The sequence below is a fragment of the Natrix helvetica genome (assembly GCF_964273705.1).
Source record: "Natrix helvetica genome assembly, chromosome: 1".
Classification (NCBI taxonomy): domain Eukaryota; kingdom Metazoa; phylum Chordata; class Lepidosauria; order Squamata; family Natricidae; genus Natrix; species Natrix helvetica.
In genome coordinates this window covers 357,324,369-357,351,706 of record NC_138548.1, presented here as the reverse complement: position 1 = coordinate 357,351,706, position 27,338 = coordinate 357,324,369, and the positions used below count along the sequence as shown (strand labels likewise).

The following is a 27,338-nucleotide window of genomic DNA, read 5'->3' as shown; positions in this document are numbered from 1 at the left end:
AAAAACAGATGATGCCAAACACATCTTATCTTACAAAGCCTTAGAAAAGCCACACTTGGAATACTGCATTCAGTTTTGGTCACCACAATACAAAACAGATTTTGAGACTCTGGAAAAAGTAGAGAAGAGCAACAAAAATGATTAGGGAGCTAGAGATTAGAACATATGAAGAATGATTGCAGGGATTGATTATGTCTAGTCTAGTCAAAAGAAGGACTGGCGAGATATTATAGCAGTGTTGCAGTATTTCAGGTGCTGACACAAAGATGAGGGGGTAAACTATTCTCCAAAGTACCAGAAGGCAAGACAAGAAGAAATGGTTGGAAATCCATCAAAGAAAGAAGCAACCTGGAATTAAAGAAAAACTTCCTAATGGCAGTGACGTGCGGTGAGGTTTATGGCCGGTGAGGCTGGTGACGTCATCAGGAAGGCGGGGAATTCTTAACAAGGCGCCGGCCACGACTCGGTTTCCAGGGTCCTTTCGCAAGCGAGCTGGCAGGGAAATGGTAGCCGACGGTCCGAAAAGTCCGTCGCACTTTCTGCTTTCGCGAGCAACTTCCCGTAAACCTGCTGTTGCTCAGTGTGAGGAAGGGAGCCGCTCACGCATGCGCATTCGCCCTGGAACATGAGCTCCGGTGTCAGAACCCGACAGAAGGCGGGGAATGGCACCACGTGTGCAGGAGGGAGGCTGAGGCTAGAGGAGCCTCCTGCACCTCCCTCTGTCCTGCACACGTGGTCCCATTCCCCGCCTTCCTGAGTCAACATGCAGGGGACCGTGGCTCGCGCAGTCCCATTCCCCGAGGTTCCTCAGCGCCTTTTCCCTTTTCCCTTTTTTTTTCATGATGAGAGCGGTGAGGCTCTGCCTCCCCTGCCTCCCCTGCCTGCACGTCCCTGCCTAATGGTGATAACAATTAACCAGTGAACAACTTGCCTTCAGAAGTTGTGGGTACTTCATCACTGAAAGCTTTTAAGAAGAGACTGGAGAGCCATTTGTCTGAAATAGACTCTCCTGCGCGAGGAGGATTTGGACTAGATGACTTCCAAGATCCCTTCTGTTATTCTATATTACATTATCATTTATGGTGGACAAAGCTAAGAAAAATTAGAGTAGGATTCACATCTTAATACAGAAGATTCTTAAAGTGAGCATAAAGATAAAACCAGAGAGTTTTCTCTTAGACTTAATGGATAAAGAAGTTGAAAAAAATGCAACTTTGATGTTATCTATGTTAACAACAACAAGAATACTTTATGCACAAAAATAGAAGGACACTTTGATTCCCACAATGGACAAATGGTTGCAAAAGTTGACGGAGTTAACAGAGGTGGATAAATGACTGCTTTGATTAAAGAAAAGAACACAACTAATTTTGATTTTATGTGGAAACTGCTTTTGGATTTTGTCCTTGAGATAGAAAAAATGAAGCTCTAATTTTAGGATTTTTTTTATTAGATAAAGTAAGTTTGTTGTTATAGAAATGGCTAGTATACATTATTATATAAAACTAAAAAGTTGAGGTTTTATATTAGTACCCTATTCTACTGCACTAAAGGGAGTCAGAAGTCAATACTTTATTTATTTTCCCCTTAATCCTACATTTTTCTCTCTTCCCCTTTTCCTCCCTTATTTTACAATTATTTTCATTTTTCTTTATATTTCTGTATTTTATATGTTGTTAAACTGATGAAATATGTGTGAAAAAAAATCGTATCACTGCAAAGGGTGATTATGAAATATATCTGGTGCTGGGGATAGATTTTAGAATTATAGATATATACATACGGACAGAAATGTAAAGACACACACTCTCTCCCTCTGTCCCAAAATGGTTATAATCAAACCTTCTGAGGCAATTTTATAGTTGTGGGGATTTAACTGATGAAATGATACTTAAAGCCTCTGCAAGGATAACCCATCATGACAATAATAATGAAATAATAACTCTAACTGGTAAAAACAATTTGGATATAAACTATAATATGGGACCTGGGGAAAAGAGTTACTAATTTTATTAATATTTTTTGTTTAGATTTTGTTATAAAGATGTAATCTCTCCTGGGTACTTATAAATTCTAGTAATAAATTTTTGTCTAGATTTATTATAATATAAATATAAATGATTCTAGACAAAAGCACGTATAAACAAATATAGTTAAATGAGAATGATGGCTTTGTGGCCCCCTCTGCCACAAAGATCTTGCAGGAGAAGAGCTGTCTGGACAACTGTGGGATCTGGCAGGTTGAGAGCTGTGAACCATAAACCCAAAGCTTTTGCTGTGACCCAGCAAAACAGATATAGTGCCCTTGCTGACCTTAATGGGGACACTAAAGAGATAGGTCAAGGCAGTTGTGATAATGATGACTCAAATAAGCAGGGGATCGTGGTCCAAAATGAAGAACTTTCTTCGGAAAGGCGAAAAGGGGAACCAGGTATCACACATCAGTCGCAGAAGAAGATCAAGGTATGTAAAAAGAGAAGTCACCTTCTGGTTGGTGATTCAATCGTAAGAGATGTTAATTTAGGAGAGGATAAGGAGGTTTTAAAAGAGGTCAGGTGTCTGCCAGGTGCTACTGCCAGCAGAGACAAGAGGCGTATTCTTAAGATAGTCAAGAATGCAAGTAAGGACTGTGACGTTGATGCTATTATACATCTTGGCACTAATGATCTATCCCAGAAAGATGTACTTTCTGTGCAGAATGATTTCCAGAACTTGGGGTATGAACTTAATAGTATAGGTTGTAGGCTTATCTTTTCAGAGGTTTTACCTGTATATAAGGAACAAAAAGGGAAGGGCCAGCGTGTAGCAGAGTTTAATGTTTGGCTAAAGGAGTGGTGTAAAAGGGAAGGCTTTGGTTTTATTAGTCATGAAGCCTGTAGCTGGTCCAATGAAAAACTGTACAAAAGAGATGGGTTGCACCCATCCAAGAAAGGAACTGAGTTACTTGGCATTAAATTCACAGATTTTCTTGATAAACATTTAAACTGAAGAGCGGGGACAGAGAATTAATAGATACAGAACATCTCTGTCCCCAGCAAACTAAAATTCATAGGGTTATAAATGCATGTAACATAGATGTGTGTGTGGGTAAGATTATCACTCCTGCTGTCAAGCAAAACCAAGCATGTAATAGTGATTGTCATACCATGTGCATGAATCACACAAGTGGCAAGAAAATAGGGGCAGTCAGGCATAATACAGGTTATGTAGACAGTAAACACAAGGTCAATCAAAATGGACTCAAATGTCTATATACCAATGCACAGAGTATGAGGAATAAACAGGGAGAATTAGAAATTCAAGTAAAAGAGGGCAGATATGATATTATTGCCATTACAGAAACTTGGTGGGATGAAACTGACAAATGGAACATACAGCTAGAAGGATTTAAATTATTTAAAAGAAATAGACCAAATAAAAGAGGAGGTGGAGTTGCACTATATATAAGAAATAACTATGTCTCTACAGAAATAGAGCACAACAATAATGAGAACTATCTTGAATGCATTTGGGTCAATATTAAAGGTTGTGGGGGAAATGACATTGCCATAGGTCTATACTACAGGCCACCCAACCAAGCAGAGGAAGAAGATGAACTTTTTGCTAGTCAGCTAACTAAGGTATGTAGGAAGCACACCACAATAGTAATGGGAGATTTTAACTACCCTGACATCAACTGGGAAACAAACTCTGCACCAAGTGGAAGATCCAACAGGTTCCTAACAAACCTAGCAGACAACTTTGTTTTCCAAAAAGTAGAGAAGGAAACAAGGGGATCAGCCATACTGGACTTAATTCTCACTAACAGAGAGGAAATGATAGAAGGTGTTGAAGCCATAGGAACCCTGGGGGCAAGTGACCATGCAATATTGGAATTCAACATTATCCAAACACAAGTAGTAGAACAAAGTCAAACTAGAGTCTTGGACTTTAAGAAAGCTAATTTCAATAAACTTAGAGAGAGCTTGGGAAAAATTCCATGGATGAGAATCCTCGAGGGGAAAACAACTCAAGAAGCTTGGGAAATTTTGAAAAATGAGATTAGAAAAGCCCAGTCTAACACAATACCAATGAAGAAGAAAAACAACAGCTCCCAAAAGAAACCAGCATGGCTGCATAAACAACTATCTGACAAACTGAAAGACAAAAAAAGTAAGTATAAAAAGTGGAAGGAGGGGGACATAACTAAGGCAGAATATCAGCAAATAGCCCGAGCCTGTAAAGATGAAGTGAGGAAAGCTAAGGCTCACAATGAAGAAAGGCTTGCCACAAAAGTAAAAATTAACAAAAAAAGCTTCTTCCAACATGTTAAAAACAAGAAAAAAGTTAAGGAAACAATTGGTCCATTGCTAGGAGAAAGTGGCAAGAAGGTGACAAGCAACAGGGAGAAAGCAGAACTATTTAACTCATGTTTTGCATCTGTCTTTACACAAAGGGATAAAACAGTCCAACCTATCAAAAGCAGCACCACAAAATTAGGAACACAAATTGAAATAGGGAAGAAAATGGTAAGTGAGCACCTGTCTACCCTAGATGAGTTCAAATCACCAGGACCGGATGGATTACACCCCAGAGTTCTGAAGGAACTAGCAGACGAGATCTCAGAACCACTGAATTATATCTTTCAGAGATCCTGGAACACCGGGGAACTACCAGAGGACTGGAAAAGAGCTGATGTGGTTCCCATCTTCAAAAAAGGGAAAAAATTAGATCCAGGAAACTACAGACCTATCAGCCTAACCTCAATACCAGGAAAGATTCTGGAAAAAATAATCAAGCAACGAATTTGCGAACACCTAGAAGCAAACAAAGTAATAGCCAAAAGCCAACATGGATTTGTCAAAAACAGATCATGCCAGACTAATCTTATTGCATTCTTTGATAATGTGACAAAATTAGTGGACCAGAGGAATGCCGTTGATATAGTTTACTTGGACTTCAGTAAGGCTTTTGATAAGGTAGACCATAACCTACTACTAGATAAAGTAGAAGAATGTGGGTTAGACAGCATCACCACCAGATGGATTGGTAACTGGCTGACCAACCGCACTCAACGTGTAGTTCTCAATGGAACTGCATCTACATGGAGGGAAGTATGCAGTGGAGTACCCCAAGGCTCTGTTTTAGGCCCAGTACTCTTCAACATCTTCATCAAAGATTTGGATGAGGGAATAAATGGGGAACTCATCAAATTTGCAGATGATACCAAGCTGGCAGGAATAGCCAACACTCCAGAAGATAGGCTTAAGATACAGAAGGATCTTGACAAACTTGAACATTGGGCACTATCTAATAAAATGAAATTCAATGGTGAAAAGAGTAAGGTTCTACATTTAGGCAACAAAAACGGAATGCACAGGTACAGTATAGGTGATACTATACTCAGTAGTAGTAACTGTGAAAGGGATCTTGGAGTCCTAGTGGACAACCATTTAAATATGAGCCAGCAGTGTGCAGCAGCTGCCAAAAAAGCCAACACAGTTCTAGGCTGCATCAACAGAGGGATAGAATCAAGATCACGTGAAGTGTTAATACCACTTTATAATGCCTTGGTAAGGCCACACTTGGAATACTGCATTCAGTTCTGGTCGCCACGATGTAAAAAAGATGTGGAGACTCTAGAAAGAGTGCAGAGAAGAGCAACAAAGATGATTAGGGGACTGGAGACTAAAACATATGAAGAACGGTTGCAGGAACTGGGTATGTTTAGCTTAAGAGAAAGAAGGACTAGGGGAGACATGATAGCATTATTCCAATATCTCAGAGGTTGCCACAAAGAAGAGGGAGTCAAACTATTCTCCAAAGCACCTGAGGGTAGAACAAGAAGCAATGGGTGGAAACTAATCAAGGAGAGAAGCAATTTAGAACTGAGGAGGAATTTCCTGACAGTGAGAACAATTAATCAGTGGAACAGCTTGCCTCCAGAAGTTGTGAATGCCCCAACACTGGAAGTCTTTAAGAAGATGTTGGATAGCTATTTGTCTGAAACGGTATAGGGTTTCCTGCCTAGGCAGGGGGTTGGACTAGAAGACCTCCAAGGTCCCTTCCAACTCTACTATTGTATTGTATTGTATTGTATATTGATGGTATAAATGTTTTTGATTTAAAACGTACAATTCAATATGAATGAAATATAAAAAATGATTGTAGTAACGCACGAAATTTATTTGTAACCAATCGACATGCTTTCTGGAAGATGTAATGAAGAATGTTTTTTGTGTGCGTTTTTTGTTTAATTAAAACAATAAAATAAAATAAAATAAAATAAAATAATAAAATAAAATAAAATAAAATAAAAATAATAATAATAATAATAATAATAATAATAATAATAATAATAATAATAATAATAATAATAATAATAATAATAATAATAATAATAATAATAATAATAATAATAATAATAATAATAATAATAATAATAATAATAATAATAAAGTCTCTGCAAGATTTGAAGCACTACTTTTCCCCATGGAAGCTCTGAGCTCCAACTAAGTGCAGGAAATACTGTCCGAAAGAACTCCAGTGACATCCCAATTCCGATAGTCCTCACTTAATGAGTGCATTTGGGACTGGCATCAGTGTCACTAAGCAGCCTGACCGTGAAACACGTCACGTGACAGTGCCAACTTAAATTTTTTTCCTCAGCAGTTCTTAAGTAAATCACTGTCGGGTTGTTCAAGGCAATTTCACCGGACCCTGGCTTGCAACTTCCTGCTGGCTTCCCCACTGATTTTGCTTGTTAGAAGCTAGCCGGAAAGGTCCCAAATGGGGATCAGGAGTGTGGGATGCTGCAACCATCATAAATGTGCACTAGTTGGAAGCACTCCTTTCCCTGCACCTTCATAACCACACAAGTGTGGTCACTGAACAAGTGCCACGATGGTCACAAATTTCTGGGCCAGGTGTGTATCTGCTTTTACATGGTAATTTTGAGATTCACAAAACACACGGTAAGTGAGGATTACCTACACAAGCTGAACATCCCCAAAGGTTCTCAATAGCTATTTATTTTAGAAAGTGCTGGGTTAGGCACAGATGAACCCGGTTAGTACACGGATGGGGCACCAATAGTAAATAGTGAGTTTGTTGGCTAGACATGAAAGGAAAAAAAAAAAAACCCAAATCCCAGATGAGACCAGTGGCAGATCAGTCCAACATTATTGCAAAAAAAAAAAAAAAAAAAAAACCCAGCAGATCCAAAACAGAACAGAGTGGGAAGGAACCTTGGAGCTTCTAGTCCAATCCCATACTCAGGTTATACCAGCGATGGCTAACCTTTTTGTCGGTGTGCCAAAAGCGTGGGGGTGGGTGGGGTGGGTGTTGCGTGTACATATGCCCACGCCCATAATGCAAAGCCCTCCCCCCGCGCATAACCTTTCCTTCCTGTACATGCGTGCAGGCCTCACTGAAGCTTCCAGACTTCTCAGAGGCACGTTGGGCCGTTTTTTGCCCTCCAGAGGCTTCAGGAAAGACTCCTGAAATCTCTTGAGGGAGGAAAACGGCTCAATGGGCAACCCAGAGGTTTGTTCCCGAACTTCCAGTGGGCCCCGTTGGGATGTTTTTTACCCCCCCCCCAGGCTTCCGGGAAGCCTCCTGACGCCTTCGGAGGGTGAAAAAGGGCTGAAAATAATGACCGAAAATCAGCTGGCCAGTGCGCGCATGCACGCTGGAGCTGATAGGGCAACGCCTCGCATGCCCTCAGAAATGGCTCCATGTGGCACCTGTGCCATAGGTTCGCCATCCCGGCCTTATACCTTTCCAAAAAAAATTGTTGTCCTGTGTCTTCTTAAAGGTTCCTGATGAACCTGACAACTTTGTCATCTAAAAGGTAGAGGATGGAATTAGAAAGAGTGCAGAGAAGAGCAACAAAGATGATGAGGGGACTGGAGACTAAAACATATGAAGAACGGTTGCAGGAACTGGTATGTTTAGCTTAAGAGAAAGAAGGACTAGGGGAGACCTGATAGCAGTGTTCCAATATCTCAGGGGTTGCCACAAAGAAGAGGGAGTCAAACTATTCTCCAAAGCACCTGAGGGTGGAACAAGAAGCAATGGGTGGAAACTAATGAAGGAGAGAAGCAACTTAGAACTGAGGAGAAATTTCCTGACAGTTAGAACAATTAATCAGTGGAACAGAATTTGCCTCCAGAAGTTGTGAATGCCCCAACACTGGAAGTCTTTAAGAAGATGTTGGATAGCCATTTGTCTGAAACGGTATAGGGTTTCCTGCCTAGGCAGGGGGTTGGACTAGAAGACCTCCAAGGTCCCTTCCAACTCTACTATTGTATTGTATTGTATTATAGAGCAGTGGTTCTCAACCTTCCCAATGCCGCGACCCTTTAATACAGTTCCTCATGTTGTGGTGACCCCCCCCAACCATAAAATTTGTGTCTCGGTTCCTAAGAGCATCGAAATTATGTGTTTTCCGATGGTCTTAAGCGACCCCTGTGAAAGGGTCATTCGACCCCCAAAGGGGTCCCGACCCACAGGTTGAGAACCACTGAATTAGAGGGTCAGCTATACTGGACTTAATACAGGTATTCCTCAAGTTACAACCACAATGAAGTCAAAATTTAAATTGCTACGTGAGAAACCTCTTACGTGAGTTTTGCCTCATTTTAAGACCTCGCCACATTTGTTAAGTGAATGACTGCAGTTCTTAAAACAGGAACACAGTTGTTCAGTGAATCTGGTTTCCCCACTGACTTTGCTTGTCAGAAGGGTGGCAAAAGGGGATCATGTGACCTTGTGACCTTGCAACTGTCATCAATGTAAGTCAGTTATCAAGCATCCAAATACCATTTAACTATGGGGCTATTGCAACGGTCGTGTGAAAAACGATCATGCCACTTTTTTCAGTGCTGTTCTAATTTCGAAGGGTCGTTAAATGAACGGTTTTAAGTCAATAACTACCTGTACTTACTAACAGAGAAGAAATGAAAAAGCAACAAACATAATTCGGGCTAGAAGATGAATCATATGAAGAACAATTAGAGGAATTGAGCAGGTCTAGTCTAGTGAAAAGAAAGATTAGGGGTGACATATCAGTGTTCCAATATTTGTTTATACTTCAAAGAAGAGGAAGGTCAAATTATTTTCCAAAGCACCAGAGGACAGGACAAGAAATATTGGAGGGAAACTAATCACGGAGAGAAGCAACCTAGAAACAAGAAGAAATAGGTGGGGGATAGTGGGATCCTTGCTGCTTAACTGAGCTTGGTGGTTTTCTTACAGACATTTCATTACCAAACTAGGTAACATCATCAGTGCTAGAAGGGAGTGGGGTTGTGGGGAAAGGAGGAGGAGAAGTCGAAGGACAAAAAGGAAAAAGATAAGGAGGGAGAGGACTGTGGGGTCCTTTGGTGTTCTCTGAACTTGGCAGGCAAGCCACTCCCACCCGGTCACATGGCCAGCAAGCCACTCCCACAAAGGAGGCCACACCCACAGAGTAGGTTCCAAAAATTTTTGAAACCCACCACTGGTGAGAACAGTTGATCCGTGGAATGGCTTGCCTCCAGAAGTTATGGGAGCTTCCTCACTGGAGGCTTTGAAGAAGAGACTGGACAGCCATTTGCCTGAAATGGTATAAGGTCTCCTGCTCAAGCAGAGTTGGATTAGATGACCTCAAAGGTCCCTTCCAACTCTTGTTATTCTATGTCTATGGAGAGTCTTAATCATCTAGGTCAGTGTTTCTCAACCTTGGCGACTTTAAGTCCCGTGGACTTCAACTCCCAGAATCCCCCAGCCAGCTGGGAATTCTGGGAGTTGAAGTCCACGGGACTTAAAGTCGCCAAGGTTGAGAAACACTGATCTAGGTCATGGTTGTCCCAAAGATGTTTTTTTTTTTCAAGAGGCAACTGGACTTTCTGGTTTTTCTTTGAAGACGTTTAGCTTCCTGGATGACAAGCAGCACTTCTTCAAAGAAAAACCAGAAAGTCCAGTTGCCTCTTGGGGAAAAAAAAAGCACCTCTGAATCTATTGTTCTATATTCTATTCTATGCCCTAGCTGCTCCTCTGATTCTACGCCTTGGAGGAAACCTAACAGCCCTACTTGCTCCCAGCCTCTCCTCCTCAACTCACCTGCCAGCTGCTGCTTCGATCCTGGGAAGAGCACAAAAGCCACTCCGCACACCACCTTCCTCCCCTGAGTGATCCAGTAGAGGAAGTTCCTCTGCGCTCCTCCTCTCCTCCCATCCTTTCTAGCAATACAGTACTCGATGGTTTTAACTCCTTTAAACTCAAACACTGATGGTGCTATTATGCTGTGGGCTCTCTCTCGCTACAGAAGTTGCCTATCTGACCGCCATCTCGCGACAGGAGACAGAAAAGCATGTTTGTCCTGTTTGCAAGAGGTTTTCACTGATTACATGCCATCCAGTCGTTTTCGACTCCTAGCAATCAAACTCTGCAACTCTGCCAAGTGAAACGTGACACCACTTCTCCTGTGAATATTAGCTCTGTGCTGATCCATAAAAATTCATGAAGTTCTTACAGAATGACAGAATAAAAGTTGGAAGGGTCCAACTCTCCAAACAGGAGATCCTATACCATTCCTGGCAAATGGCTGTCGAATCGCCTCTTAAAAACCTCCACTGATGGAGTACCTTCTGGAGGCAAGCTGTTCATTAATTGTTCTCACTGAAAGGAGATTTCTCCTTGTTTCTAGGTTGGATCTCTTTTTGATAAGTCTCCACCTGTTACTTCTTGTCCTGCTCTCAGGCGCTCGGGATAATAGGACGACCCCCCTCAAATGTGTCAGCCCCTCAAATATTGAAATATTGCTATCATGTCACCCCTAGCCCTACTCATACTATATTTCAGCATTCACTGCTTAATCTTTTTTTTCTGCACGCTTTCTAGATTCTTATCTCTTTTTTTATCATGGTGAGCAAAACTGGACACAATATTCCAGGTGTAGCTTTACCAGTACAGTACATGCAGTACTGATATTTCATATGATCTTGATACTATCCTTCTGTTGATGCAGGCTAAGACTGTATTGACTTTTTCTGCAGCTGCAGCACACTGCTATCTAATACTTGGAGTGATTGTGCACTGGAACTCCTAGATCTCTCTCATAGATACTGTTGTTGAGCCAAATACAACTTCTTGTTGTGCATTTAAGTGTAAAACCTTATTTTCTTCACCACTGAATTACATTGTGCTGGAAAGGACCCAATGTTCAAGCCTCTTAAGATCCTTCTGTTGTCTCCAAATTGCTAAGTTCCCCTTCTATCCCTTCATCAAAATCATGTATGTTGAAGAGTACTGGGCCTAAGATAGAGCCTTGGGGTGTCCCCTCTGCATACTTCCCTCCATGTAGATGCAGTTCACTTTTTGCCACCTTCTGATAAGAAAAGACAATGAGAAAGCCAGATTCACTTTACAAATGTGTTACTACAACTGCAGTGATTCACTTATCAACTGTGGCAAGACACATAAATTGGGTAGGACTCAGTAACTTTCTTTCTTAGCAAGAGTTTTCTCTCCCTTGTCTGTCACCTGCTGGGGAAGAAGAAGAGTTTTGTAGCTTTTCTGGAGGAGCTTAAGATTTTAAGTGCTGCCTTGGTTTGCTTTCCATTTTAATGCTGCCTATGATTCTCAGTCCTCCACGGTGCTCTCTTTGGCATTCTTTCAATTCACATAAAAGAGTTAATTTAAATATGGTTTATAAAATGGCTGCTCAAATGTGCAAAAATGAGAAAAAAGCATACATTACAATAAAAAAACACCAAAATGTTAATCTCTTACATTAATTATCATTCATTTTCAACATACAGGTCTAGTGAGATCCAAGCTCAAATATTCATTCAATCCTGAAATTTACTTGACATGCCAATCCCAAATTCATAGAAAGGTTATCAACATATATATCTGGAAGTACTGGGGACAGATTACACATATACACATATATGTGGGTGCACTCACACTTTTTAATCTAATTTTAGAGAGACAGGGTAAGGCTTCATTTATGAAATGATCCTAAGAGTCTCAGCAAGATTTAAAGGACCATTTTTGCTTATGGAAGTCCACCACCCCAAATAAGAAAAAGGCAAGAAATGCTGCCCACAATCATACTGGTGATATCCCAATTCAGGCAATCCTCGCTTACCAAAAGCCATTGGACCTGCATATCCATTCCTAAAATGGTGTGATTGTTAAGTGTGACCTCACTTAACCATACTAACTTACAACATCCTTCCTGGTTATTAAGCAAATCACTGTGGTCTGCTCAGAGCAAAGTAACATCTCTGTGACTTGCAACTTCCTAACAAATTCCAAAGGATTTGGTTTGTTGGAAGCCAATTGTGAAGATTGTAAATGGTGAGTCCATGACACTGCAACTGTCATAAACGCAAGCCAGTGCCGCCACCCCCAAATAACTGTGATGGTCGCAACTTTGAGGAAAAGTTGCACGTCTTCTTTTTCAGCACCACTGTGACTTTGAAAGCTGAGTGGTCCAGAGGTATTTGAGGACCACCTATAAACCTGAACATCCCAAATGGTGCTCAGTAGGTATTTTAAAAAGAAGTCCTGGGATAAGCGCAGTTATGTAACATTAATCCATGGATGGAGCACCACCAGGGAATCCCGTGTTTGTTTGCTAGATATGGAAGTAAAAACAAAATTCCTGAAGGCAGCACTTGGCAGATCAGTTCCAAATTGTTGCCAAGAAAAGAACACGCCCATAAAATTACAAGGAATCAACCCTAACAGGGAGGAGAATCTTGAACTCTCCCAACAACTTGCATGCAACAGTTTTAAAGCATGAACCACCAGTGGAATAAAATCCGGGGAAGGAATATATAACAGCTGACATGTTTCAGCTCTGCTTTTACACCACGGAGGAAACCAAAAAGCCCCACTTGCTTCCGGCCTCTCCTCCTCCTTCCTCAACTCACCTTTCGGCTGCTACTTCGACCCCGGGAAGACCAGGAGAGCCACCCTCCACGCCTCGATTTTCTCAGCGGAGCGCCGGAAAAGGAAGTTCCTCTGCCGTTCTCCTCCAAGTCCTCTCTAGCAATCTAATATTCGAATGTTTCAACTCCTTTGGCCTCCATTACTAATGCTCCATATTTGTAGTGACAGTCGTCTAGCGCGGCCGTTGCTTATGTATAGTGCGCCATCTAGCGACATAAAGCTGAAAGCCAGGTTGTTCCGTCTCTACCTTAAGGCGGTTGCAAGATTTTTTTAATTGATTATGTTAACAGAATAACAAAGAATAGAATAGGATAGGATAGGATAGGATAGAATAGAATAGAATAGAATAGAAATTTGTAGGAAGGGACCTTGGCGGTCTTCTACTCCAGCCCCCATTCCAGACAAGTGGCTGCCCAATCTCTTCTTAAAAACCTCCAGTGTTGGAGAATCTACAATTTCTGAAGGCAAGTCGTTCCACTTAATTAATTTTTCTCACTATTAGGAAGTGCCATCAAGTAGTTTTGGCACCACAGCCTTAGGGACACTCCCAGTAGAAAGGCGAGCACTGCCACCCCATGGCCCCCTGTTCCCCCCTTACACAAAATTAACTAGGTTCTGGGCTGTAAAAGCTCATGAAGCATTTATGTGCAGAATCCCTAAATGATGGCCACTTGCTCTTGGATGCTGTTAATAGAATAACAGAATGTGCAATATTAGTTCCCTGTCTGTATTATTGGGGAGGCTGAATCTGGCTAGAGCAGTCTTTCCAATTCACTGAGTAAAAATTCAGCTTAGCACATGAAAAAACCTATGAAAGGTTGTCATTCTCTTGGTTTGAAATGCCTATCCCCCCCCCCCCCAATTTGTAATTTTAAAGTAATAAAATATACAAAACAAAATTGCCTTCCAATGTTATTTCTATCAAGTAATAGTTACCATACATTCCTATTTGGGAATTATCTCTGCTCAATTGACCAGGATAAAAACTTTATTGGAAAAAGATGCTGGCTTCCAATTTTTTTCTCCAGGTATTTTCCCATTAGGCCCAACAGGAAAATTGGGAACTTTGTTACTATATATGTTGACAGCAGCAAGACTATTTTATGCACAAAAATAGGACACTTCAATTCCTACCATGGATGTATGGTTGCAGAAGTTGATTGAGTTGGCTGAAATGGCAAAATTGACTAGTTTGATTAAAGAATATACAGTAGGGCAAAAAAGTATTTAGTCAGCCACCAATTGTGCAAGTTCTCCCATTTAAAAAGATGAGAGAGACCTGTAATTGGCATCATAGGTAGACCTCAACTATGAGAGACAAAATGAGAAAACAAATCCAGACAATCACATTGGCTGATTTGGAAAGAATTTATTTGCAAATTATGGTGGAAAATTATATCCCTCTGTTTATGCAGCCTAGAACTGTGTTGGCTTTTTTGGCAGCTGCTGCACACGGCTGGCTTATATTTAAATGGTTGTCCACTAGGACTCCAAGATCCCTTTCACAGTTACTACTGTTGAGCAAGGTACTACCTATACTGTACCTGTGCATTTCGTTTTTGTTGCCTAAATGTAGAACCTTACTCTTTTCACCATTGAATTTCATTTTATTAGATAGTGCCCAATGTTCAAGTTTGTCAAGATCCTTCTGTATCTTAAGCCTATCTTCTGGAGTGTTGGCTATTCCTGCCAGCTTGGTGTCATCTGCAGATTTGATGAGTTCCCCATTTATTCCCTCATCCAAATCATTGATGAAGATGTTGAAGAGTACTGGGCCTAAAACAGAGCCTTGGGGTACTCCACTGCATACTCCCCTCCATGTAGATGCAGTTCCATTGAGGACTACACGTTGAGTGCGGTTGGTCAGCCAGTTACGAATCCATCTGGTGGTGATGCTGTCTAGCCCACATTCTTCTACTTTATCTAGTAGTAGGTTATGGTCTACCTTATCAAAAGCCTTACTGAAGTCCAAGTAAACTATATCAACGGCATTCCTCTGGTCCACTAATTTTGTCACATTATCAAAGAATGCAATAAGATTAGTCTGGCATGATCTGTTTTTGACAAAGCCATGTTGGCTTTTGGCTATTACTTTGTTTGCTTCTAAGTGTTCACTAATTCGTTGCTTGATTATCTTTTCCAGAATCTTTCCTGGTATTGAGGTCAGGCTGATAGGTCTGTAGTTTCCTGGATCTGTTTCCCCCCCCTTTTTTTTTTGAAGATGGGAACCACATCAGCTCTTTTCTAATCCTCTGGTAGTTCCCCGGTGTTCCAGGATCTCTGAAAGATATAGTTCAGTGGTTCTGAGATCTCGTCTGCCAGTTCCTTCAGAACCCTGGGGTGTAATCCATCCGGTCCTTATTTTACTACAACAGAGAGAGTCTGTTTCTTTTTCTTTCTTTTTCCTTATCCTTCCTCACTTCTCTTCCCACTCTTTCTCCCCACCATTTTCCTATTTACTTTTGTATCTTGTTTTATCTTATAATTCAATAAAAATGTTATACCAAACAAATCCTGACTTGAAGTCCATTCCTCAGAGAAGCATGCCAATGATGGTTGTAACAGTGGTGAAATTCAAATTTTTTTACTACCGGTTCTCTGGGCATGGCTTGGTGGTGGGGTTCTGTGGCTGAGTGGGCATGTCCAACTCAATGTCACTCATGGCCACACCCACTCAATTACATGTCACCACCACCACCAAGCCACGCCCACAAAACCAGGTAGGAAAAAATATGTGTTTGAGTCCATTCACAGTGGAGCTACTGCTCCCTCCCTCCCGAGGGTCAAAGTACCTTAAAGGGACAGGCTGCAGCAGCTCTGCTGTGAATGGGAGGAGAAATGTTTGGATTGTCTCTGCTGTATTTAATGTTGACTTCTGTGTAGAGACAATCCAAATATTTCTCTCTGTTCACAGCAGAGCTACTGCAGCCTGTCCCTTTAAGATAGTTCCCGGGAGGGAGGGGGCCGAGAGGGACCATAAAGGGAGCAGCAGCTCTACCCTTAACAAATGAAGAAAGGTTTGGATTGTCTGCTGCATTTAACATTGAATTCTGTGGGAGAGACAATCCAAACATTTCCCCCTCCGTTCACAGAACAGCTTCTGCTCCCTTTATGGTCCTACCAGCCCCCTCCCACCCAGGGACTATCTTAAAGGGACAGGCTGCAGCAGCTCTGCCTTGAATGGAGGGAGAAACGTTTGGATTGGGTGGGCAGGTCAAGTGGCAGGAAGAGGTGAACGGTGACAGGGCAACCAGGAGGACGTGGGCCCCCACCAGGGATTTTTTGTCACCAGTTCGGGGAACTGATGCCAATCATCCCTGCCGGTTGGACTAAACAGGGCTGAACTGGGAGGATTTCACCCCTGGGTTGTAAATTCAAGGATTGTTTGCAAAGCTGAGCTTTTTATACCATTCTGATTTACTAAACAAAGCCTGAGAACTATCTGTATTACACCCAGGGGGGAAAAAACCATTGCAGTGGATATCGTTTGCTGGAAGCATCATGGAGAGGAAATAATTGTTGCATCTAGCTGGTGGATCACCCAGAAGAATGTGAAGGATCGTGGTGAGAAAACATTTCTGCTCTGGGAGATCCCCTTCCTCTGGGATTGGTGGAGGAGTTTGGGATTATGAGTGCACACAAGTGAACGGCGCTGTGAGCCTGAGCTCTTCTCAAGAAGCTCCCATGGGGAGCATAGCCACTTCTTAAAAGCCCCCTCAACATGGTTTTGAAATTGCAGGTTTCTTTGGAGAAGGCTGAAGCAGATTTGGCTCCTACATATTCAGAGTTAATAGAGTCCTGTGGTGTTTCACCAAGTTAGAATTCTGACTGAAATATACCAACAATCAGGTTACTCTAAAGGTTGCTCTCCTGTGTGAAACTATTCCCACATTCTACACATGCAAAGGGTGAATTCTGTGAATTCTCTGATGTCTAACCAAGTTGGAATTGTAACTGAAACATTTTCCACAATCAGGACAGTGAAAGGGTTTCTCTCCTGTGTGAGTTCTCTGATGGTTCATCAGGCTGTAATTCTGACTGAAACTTTTGCCGCAAACAGGACATTCAAAGGGTTTCTCTCCTGTGTGAGTCCTCTGATGGTTCACCAGGACAGAATTCTCAGTGAAAGTTTTCCAACACACAGCACATTCAAAGGGTTTCTCTCCTGTATGAGTCCTCTGCTTTTTCACCCAGTTAGAATTCTGACTGAAACGCTTCCCGCAAACAGGACATTCAAAGGGTTTCTCTCCTGTGTGAGTCCTCTGGTGTTTCAAAAGGTCAGAATTCTGACTAAAACCTTTCTGACAAACAGGACATTCAAAGGGTTTCTCTCCTGTGTGAGCCCTCTGGTGTTTCAAAAGGTAAGAATTCTGACTAAAACCTTTCTGACAAACAGGACATTCAAAGGGTTTCTCTCCTGTGTGAGTCCTCTGGTGTTTTGCCAGGTGAGAATTCCCACTGAAACTTTTCCCACAGTCAGGACATTCAAAGGGTTTCTCCCGTGTGGGTCCTCAGGTGTCTCCCGAGGTGGGAATATCCAATGAAATGTTTCCCACAATCTGGACAGTCATACGGCTTCTCCCTGCTGTGAGTCCTCAGCTGTATTATCATTGCCATTTTCGCTAAAGGTTTTACCAAATTGGAAGCACTTGTAGGGCATCTCTTCTGTGTGGATTCTTCTGTGAAACAAAAAGGATCTGTTCTGACAAAAGCTTTTGCCATATTCAGATAATTTGTATGTGCTTTTCTGCAGAGTGATTCTCCCCTGCGTAATCGCTTACAATTTGAAGTCTGCTTTTTCCATAATAGACACACCTGGCTTGTGTAAATTAGCTACAGGCTGAGCCCTAAATGTTTATGAAGTCTTACACAATTACATAGAGTTGGAAGAGACCAACTCTCCAAGCAAGAGACCCTATATCATTCCAGACAAACGGCTGTCCAATCTCCTCTTTAAAAAACTCTTAACCCCCCCCCCCCACACACACACATCAAGCACCCTCAACTTCTAGAGGCAAAGAATTTCCACTGATTCTCACTAAAATGTCTCCTTGATTCTAGGTTGGATACCTTTTTGATAAGTCTCCCCCTGTTACTTCTTGTCCAGCTCTCAGGCACATTGGACAATGGATCCACCGTCTTTTTTCTGTGTCAGCCCCTCAGATATTGAAAGACTGCTATGATGGCATCCCTACTCCTGCTCTGTGTTAGACTAGACATATCCAGTTCCTGCAATAATTCATCGTATAACTCCTTTGGAGTACAAATTAGAAAATTACAAGAAAAAGGATATATTCTAAATCAAAAGAAGAAAATAGAACAATTGTTTAAAATATATCGAAAGTTGAAGTGTGCAATCTCCCATTTTACCAGATTTCAAACCATCAAACATAGAACAATTTGTAATCCGGAATTGTATCAGCCAGTCATAGTTGGTCTGTTATGCATCACATATTGTGGCCAGATATTACCAATACTGTCAACATTTTAACCTGCTACACATAAGAACCTACACAACAACACTGGTAAGGATTAAAATACCATGGATTTTTAGGATTGCATTTACAACCATCAATTGAATGGTTAGTAAAGGATTTGGATATTGAAGTGAAAGTAGAAACAGAAGAAAGCATATTGTCATAAAATAATGTATTGTCAGACAAGCAGGGAAAGAAAATGCAATAGACATAATTTATTGTCCACCAGAAAATAATTTAGCTGACCTCATGACAAAACCATTAAGTATACAAAAACACAAAGGTCTTGTGAAACGATTTGGTTTAAATGCTGTCCAGCTATAAATTAGAGGAGTCTTAGGATATTAAATTTAGTAGCTAAACAGTTAAATTGGACAATGGGCAGGAACAGAGCAGTTGAGTGGATTGCTGGCTTCTGCATGAGGCAATCTACGCTATGATTGGTTGTTGTGGGTGTAAAGGGGGAGTTTCCCAATTTTCCCGCTTTTTTTCTTCTGTGTGCTCTGCATGCTATTTGGAATTACCTCAGGTTGTTCCTGTGTTCCTGCCCATTTTGTTTCCTATAAATGTGTTAAATATGTTAATTTATTTATATATAAAACTACAAAATTGCCTCAGTGTCTCTGATTTCATTTGGGAAGTTGCTGCATAATTCCCTGACAGAGGACTCTCTCTATTGCACCCAGAGAAAAAAGCCATTTGCAGTGGATGCCATTTGCCAGAAGCGTCACAGGGAGCAAAATAACTGTTGTGATTTGTAGATGGTGGATCACCCTGAAGGATGTTTTATTAATAAGAATAAAACAAAGATATTTCATCCCGGACAAATCAGAGACAATGATTCTGGTGATTTACAGTAAATAAGAAGCCATTCTAAACTTTATACAAATTAAATATACAGTTTCTCCTGTATATTAATATTTTGAATAAAATAACCTTTTTTTAAAAAAAAAAAGTCCCTTTACCAGAAGCATGTTTATGGTGCTGCTGTGGACCTATTTTCAAAACTGACTCTAAAGTCATAGAATCGGAGCAACGTGGTTTTTTGTATCATTGTGACCAGAACTGGGCACACTATTCTAGATCTGCTGTCATCAGCACAGTGTAAAGCAACTCCATCACTTCTTCTTGTCTTGACACTAAGCTTATTTTGATGCAGCCTAGGACTGCATGGGCTTTTTTCAGCAGTGGCAGCACTATGCAGCACAATACTGGCACAATACTGGCACAAGTAGTACTTATCATACAACCCAGGGATACTTGGCCTGTCCTTTTGGAGATTTCCCAGAGGCAGCCACCATTTTCAGTGCACCCACTATTCCTGAACAGTTTACAAAGTGTTACGGTAGTAAAACAGAATACTTTGTCCTAGTGACAATGACCCAGAAGCAGTCACCGTTTTGACACAGAGGCAGGTATGATAAAATGGCAGCTGCTTCCACAAGTCCACCACATGACCCAGGCATGAATCCCAAGCGCATTCAAAATAACAACTGCTTCCACCAAAGTCATCAAGCCCACAAATGTCTGTCTTGTCTTCCTTCACCAACATGAGGTTCAGAGATCTTCAAAAGGTATGGAGAAGGAGGATGTTGTTATGCCTAATGGGTTGGGAGTCAGGCCTAACAATTTCAGGGACCCAGTGGGAACAGGAAAATGCCTGTGGGTACCCAAAAGCTGGGGTAGTGGAGGCTAGGCCTCCAAGAGAGTCCCACAACTTTCAGGTACTCATGGTTCTGCTTAACAACTTGAACATTTGTTTAACAGCTTCCTCAGGGAGAGAAGGGGATGGGGGGAGGTAGTTAAGCAAAGTAATATCACGTTAACTATTGCAACAAGCAACCATAACTGGCAGGCCCCATTACAGTTGTGTCTAGAGGACTACTTCTACGATGGCTAGGGTATTCTGGGGCTCAAAATATGGAGGACACCAAGGTAGAAGACGGAAACTCCACATTTGGGAATTCCATAATCAATATACAAAAACATCACCCAAATTTGCTGCTGATAACGAGAAACTGGTAGTTAGCCCCTTTCCATTTCCTTTTCTCACCACTTACAAGTCTAATTCTGAGATAGGTTTTCACCTACGTTCCTAATGAGAGATGAGAAATGAAATTCAAGCCTTCCCTAAAGTCATCAACTTTCCCTCAGTTTGATTTCCATGTGGCCAATAAGGAACAATTTAGGCCAGAACCATCATCCACAGACAGATCTGTCTCCTCTGTGAGTGCCCCGGTATATAACCAGGTTCAAATTCTGACAGAAACTTTTGGCACAAACAGGACATTCAAAGGGTTTCTCTCCTGTGTGAGTCCTCTGGTGTTTCACGGCGTCAGATTTCTCATTGAAACTTTCCCCACGTACTACACATGCAAAGGAGGAAATCTGTGAATTCTCTGATGTCTTAGCAAATTGGAATTGTAACTGAAACGTTTTCCACAATCAGGACAGTGAAAGGGTTTCTCTCCTGTGTGAGTCCTCTGATGGTTCATCAGGCTGTAATTGTGACTGAAACTTTTCCCGCAAACAGGACATTCAAAGGGTTTCTGTGCTATGTGAATGCTCTGATGATTCAGCAGAATGGAATTCCGACTGAAACTTTTCCCACAATCAGAACATTGAAAAGGTTTCTCTCCTGTATGAGTCCTCTGATGGTTCACCAGGCTGCAATTCTGACTGAAACTTTTCCCACAAACAGGACATTCAAAGGGTTTCTCTCCTGTGTGTGTCCTCTGATGGTTCACCAGGCTGCAATTCTGACTGAAACTTTTCCCGCAAACAGGACATTCAAAGGGTTTCTCTCCTGTGTGAGCCTTCTGATGATTCAGCAGACTGGAATTCCGACTGAAACTTTTCCCACAATCAGAACATTCAAAGGGTTTCTGTCCTGTGTGAGTCCTCTGATGGTTCAAGAGGTCAGAATTCTTACTGAAACTTTTCCCACAATCAAAACATTCAAAGGGTTTCTCTCCTGTGTGAGTCTTCTGATGGTTCATCTGGTTAGAATTCTGACTGAAACGTTTTCCGCAAACAGGACATTCAAAGGGTTTCTCTCCTGTGTGAGTCCTCTGGTGTTTCGCCAGGTCAGAATTCTGACTGAAACGTTTTCCACAAACAGGACATTCAAAGGGTTTCTCTCCTGTGTGAGTCCTTTGGTGTTTTGCCAGGTGAGAATTCTGACTGAAACATTTCCAACAAATAGGACATTCAAAGGGTTTCTCTCCTGTGTGAGTCCTCTGGTGTTTCACCAGGTCATAATTCTGACTGAAACTTTTCCCACAATTAGAACATTCAAAGGGTTTCTCTCCTGTGTGAGTCCTCTGGTGTTTCACCAGGGCAGAATTCTTACTGAAACTTTTCCCACAAAGAGGGCATTCAAAGGGTTTCTCTCCTGTGTGAGTCCTCTTATGATTCAGCAGACTGGAATTCCGACTGAACCTTTTCCCACAAACAGGACATTCAAAGGGTTTCTCTCCTGTGTGAGTCCTCTGATGGTTCAAGCGGTCAGAATTCTTACTGAAACCTTTCCCACAATCAGAACATTCAAAGGGTTTCTCTCCTGTGTGAGTCTTCTGATGGTTCATCTGGTTAGAATTCTGACTGAAACGTTTTCCACAAACAGGACATTCAAAGGATTTCTCTCCTGTGTGAGTCCTCTGGTGTTTTGCCAGGTGAGAATTCTGACTGAAACTTTTCCAATAAAGAGGACATTCAAAGGGTTTCTCTCCTGTGTGAATCCTCTGGTGTTTCACCAGGAAAGAATTCTGACTGAAACTTTTCCCAGAAAGGATCTGCCATTTTCGCTAAAGGTTTTACCAAATTAGAAGCACTTATAGGGCATCTCTTCTGTGTGGATTCTTTCGTGAACCAAAAAGGATCTGTTTTGACAAAAGCTTTTGCCACATTCAAATAACTTGTATGTGCTTTTCTGCAAAGTGATTCTCCCCTGCGTCATCACTTACAATTTGAAGTCTTTTTCCATAATAGACACACCTATGGAGCTTTTCCACCACTGATATTCTTGAGAAGCTCAAAAATAGATGTGATCCCTTGTTTAGTGGTGCTTTGATTCAAGCCCATTCTTTCTTCCAGGGCAACACCTATATTACTTTCTGCCCTATATGCGTATCCAAATGACTTTTTCCTCCCCACTGACTTCCAGATATTTCCCTCTTTCTGAATGGAAATATTATCTTCCTTGACCTCTTTGTGTATTGTGTCCTTGAGTTCTACACAATCTACCTTTTCCAACTCGAAATCTCTTATTGATTTTCTTTCCTTTGTCTCTCACCTCCTGTGGAAGGAGAATTGTGCGGTTTTTCTGATGGAAATGGAGAATATTTTTATTTCTGCCTCAATCTGCTTTGCTTTTCAATATTGCTTGTTATTCTCAGTTGTCCAGTGTGGTCTTCCGGCATCATGTTTGCCTGTAAGATTCAAATGAAAATGTGGCTTTTATTGTTTGTAAAACGGTTGCAGATGTGAAAAAAGAAGTATACATTACAATAAAAAAGCAAACATGCCCCAATGGTGGAATAATCTCTTACATTAATTGTGACATTTGACTACCGAGTTCCAGTTCAAATATCTATGCAATCATGAAATTCAGTTATTGACTCAGGTCAGTCACAAATTCTCAGCCCTACAAAGGGTTATCATCAAATACAGTTATGTGAAGAAGAAAGTACAACTTCTTTGAGCTCTATGATTTTATGTATCACAACATAGTAAAAATAATCTCATCCTTAGCCGTTAAAAAAATAGGAAAATATAACATCAGATAAGCAACAACAGATGATATATTACACCCATGGCATCATTTTCTTTTTCAAAAACAAGGCCAAAACAGACATGAAAAACTGGGAAACTAAAAACACTCTTATTTCTTCCGTAAGTATGAAGAGGCAAAGTAGCAGCCAGTGCTGCTGATCAAATGATCATCAGCAAGTGTGACTATATCTATAAAAGCCAAAGTTGTAGGCGTTTCCTGTTCTCCAGCATTGAGGTGTGAATTAAATGCCAAAGAGTAAAGACATCAGCGGGGATCTTAGAGAAGCAATTGTTGCTGCCCATACATCTGGGAAGGGTTATAAGACTTTTCCCAAACAATTTAAACTCCATCATTCTACGTACCACATTCATAAGTGGAAAACATAGAAGACAATTGCCAACCTGCAATTCTCAGAGAAATTACTAAAAATCCAAGCATTACATCTCTGGCTCTACTGGCCTCAGTTAGCCTGTTAAGTGTTAAACTTCACGACAGTTCAATTAGAAAAAGACTGAACGAGTATGGTCCTTTTGGAAGGGTTGCCAGGAGAAAGCATCTTCTCTGTAAAAAGGACATGGAAGAAGCACTTAAGAGTTGCAAAGTTTCATCTGAACAAATTACAAGACTTCTGGAGCACAGTCCTTTGGACAGATGGGACCAAAGTGGAGATATTGGCCATAAAGCACAATGCCATTTTGATGCAAACAAAACAAATCAACACAAAGATCTCACTCCAACCATCAAGATCAATGATGAAGGCGAGGTGATTTGGGCTTGCTTTGCAGCCATTGAGTCGCCTGTGAATTCCTGTCTAAACTAAAGTATCCAGAATCAGAACAGACCTGGAAGGGACCTTGGACTTCTTCTAGTCCAGCTCCCTGCTCAAGCAGGAGTTCCTATACCATTTTACACAAGTAACTGTCCATTGTTGTCTTCAAAACTTCCAGTGATGAACCACCCACAAGGTCTGAAGGCAAGTTCTTCTACAGGCTAATGGTCCTCACTGTTAGGAAGTTTCTCCTTAATTCCAGGTTGCTTCTCTCCTTGATTAGTTTCCATCCACTGTGTCTTGCCCTGCCTTCAGGGACTTTAGAAATAAAGTTGACCTTTTCTTCTTTGTGGCAGCCTCTGAAATACTGGAGTTCTGCTATCATAGGTTAATCACAGTTGAAGCTGGTTAATAGATGGATGGGGCACAAACAGGAAATACTGAGCTTGTTGGCTAGACATGGAAGTTAAAAAAAACTCAGAAGAGAGCAGATAAAGATCAGTCCCATATTGTTGCCAAGAAAAAAGCAGGTCCATAACAGTATAACAGAGTTGGAAGGGACCTTGGAAGTCTCTTATCCAATCCCTGCTCAGGCAGGAGACTTTATATCGTTCCTGATTAATTGCTGTCCATTCTCTTCTTTAAATCCTTCAGTAATGAAGAACTCACAACTTTTGGAGGGAAGCTGTTCCCAAGGAATTAATCTTAACTTGAAGGAGGCTTTTTAAGATCTTCCCACCAGCAGTAAATTGCGGCCACCAGTGTTAAAGCATGGAGCACCAGTGGCCTCAAAATTTGGGGAGGGAAGGAACATGCAGCAGCAGCTGACATGCTTCAGCCTAATAGCCTCTCTGCTTCCACATCATGGAGGAAACCAAACAGCCGGACTTGCTCCCAGCCTCTCCTCCGACCTGACCTCAACTCACCTTCCAGATGCTGTTTCGACCCTGGGAAGAACACAAAAACTACCCGGCACACCAACTTCCTTCCATGAATGATCCGGAAGAAGTTCCTCTCCTCCCATCCTTTCTAGCAACGCTGAACTCCATGGTTTTAACTCCTTGAAGCTCAACCACATATGCTGATTAAAGGGCTTTCCGGTCAGGGATATATGACTGCCATTTCCCAATAGGGGGCAAAAGAACACACTTGTTCTGTCTCTAACGTGTTTGTAGGACATTTTCACTGATTAAATGCTATCAAGTCTTTTTCTACTCCTAGCAACCTACTTTTGCAACTAAGCCCTATGAAATGTGATGCTAAATAGCTTGTGAAAGTTAGCTACGGGCTGAGTCCTAAATGTTTATGAAGTCTTACACAATTACATAGAGTTGGAAGAGACCAACTCTCCAAGCAGGAGACCCTATACCATTCCAGACAAATGGCTGTCCAATCTCTTCTTTAAAAACCTCTTAAACCCCCCACCCCCGCCTTCGAGCAGCCTCAACTTCTAGAGGCAAAGAATTTCCACTGATTCTCACTGAGATGTCTCCTTGATTCGAGGTTGGATACCTTTTTGATAGGTCTCCCCCTGTTACTTCTTGTCCAGCTCTCAGGCACATTGGACAATGGATCCACCACCTTTTTTTCTGTGTCAGCCCCTCAGATATTGAAAGGATGCTACGATGGCATCCCTACTCCTGCTCTGTGTTAGACTAGACACATCCAGTTCCTGCAATAATTCATTGTACAACTCCTTTGGAGTACAAATTAGAAAATTACAAGAAAAAGGATATATTCTAAATCAAAAGAAGAAAATAGAACAATTGTTTAAAATATATCGAAAGTTGAAGTGTGCAATCTCCCATTTTACCAGGTTTTCAAACCATCAAACATAGAACAATTTGTAATCCGGAATTGTATCAGCCAGTCATAGTTGGTCTGTTATGCAGTATTCATCACATATTGTGGCCAGATATTACCAATATTGTCAACAGTTTAACCTGCTACACATAACAACCTACACAACAACACTGGTACGGAATTAAAACGATACCATGGAATTTTAGGATTGCATTTACAACCATCAAGTGAATGGTTAGTAAAGGATTTGGATATTGAAGTGAAAGTAGTCATACCAATAACACAGTAGGTAACATAGCATGTGTACAAATGGCAACAGGTGCGAGTACAAACAGAAGAAAGCATATTGTCATAAAATAATGTATTGTCAGACAAGCAGGGAAAGAAAATGCAATAGACATAATTTATTGTCCAGCAGAAACTAATTTAGCTGACCTCATGACAAAACCATTAAGTATACAAAAACACAAATATCTTGTGAAACAATTTAGCTTCAATGCTGTCCAGCTATAAATTGGAAGGGTCTTAGGATATTAAATTCAGTAGCTGGAACAGTTAAATTGTACAATGGGCAAGAACTGAGCAGTTGAGTGCTAGCTCCTGCATGAGGCAATCTAAGCTATGATTGGTTGCTGTAGGTGTAAAGGGGGAGTTTCCCAGTTTTCCCGCTTTTTTTCTTCTGTGTGCTCTGTATGCTATTTGGAATTACCTCAGGATGTTCCTGTGTTCCTGCCCATTTTGTTTCCTATAAATGTGCTAAATATGTTAATTTATTTATATATAAAACTACAAAATTGCCTCAGTGTCTCTGAATTCATTTGGGAACTTGCTGCATAATTCCCTGACAGGACTGTCTCTATTGCACCCAGAGAAAAAAGCCATTTGCAGTGGATGCCATTTGCCAGAAGCATCACAGGGAGCGAAATAACTGTTGTGATTTGTAGCTGGTGGATCAACCAGAAGGATGTGAAGGATGGTGGTGAGAAAAAACATTTCTGCTCTTGGAGCCAATTCTTAAGACACCTCACCATGGTTTGGAAACTGCAGGTTTATTTGGAGAAGGCTGAAGCGGATGTGGCTCCTACAGATTTGGAGCTAATAGACTTGATGCGTGATAAACTGGGCTTTCTTAAGATACTGAGGAACGGACCTACTATATCTAACTGGAAAACAATTTGGAAAATGGATCAACCAAGAAGTTTATGATTTTGGGGAATAAGACACGACTGTTGGTTTATTGTTCTCAACTTAAATTTTAAGAAAAAGTTTTATTGATAAGAATCAAACAAAGATATTTCATCCGGGACAAATCAGAGACAATGATTCTGGTGATTTACAGTAAATAAGAAGCCATTCTAAACTTCATACAAATTAAATGGAATAGTAGATTGTTAACAAAGTGCTTTAATGTTTTACTTTGTTGTTGGTTCATCTCTTAGTTACATTGCCTTTACATATTGTATATAGATGAACGTCGAATTGGTTGAAAATAAAAGTAGAAGTTCAGAAATTTTGGGCCTGCTTCAGGAAGGGAGGAAACTAATATTGCTCCAATTTTCTATCCTTGTTTTGGGTGTTAAAAAAATATTTC

General features: G+C 41.1%; 1 protein-coding gene across 13 annotated transcripts in view; it reads right to left on the bottom strand.

The window, feature by feature from the left end:
• Window positions 1-27,338, bottom strand: part of LOC309384246 (uncharacterized protein) — a 198,933-nt gene that overhangs the window by 154,149 nt on the left and 17,446 nt on the right. For 3 of the 13 annotated variants that reach the window (XM_081937496.1, XM_081937495.1, XM_081937487.1), the window contains one exon: window positions 22,398-22,831. The exons of 3 other annotated variants lie outside the window; for them this stretch is intronic. The gene's annotated coding sequence lies outside the window, so the exon portion shown is untranslated. Of the gene's footprint in view, window positions 1-17,465; window positions 17,740-22,272; window positions 22,832-24,017; window positions 24,112-24,860; window positions 24,989-27,338 lie in introns of those variants that run through there. 7 more of the 13 variants (XM_081937497.1, XM_081937488.1, XM_081937489.1 and 4 more) reach the window with 7 other exon arrangements.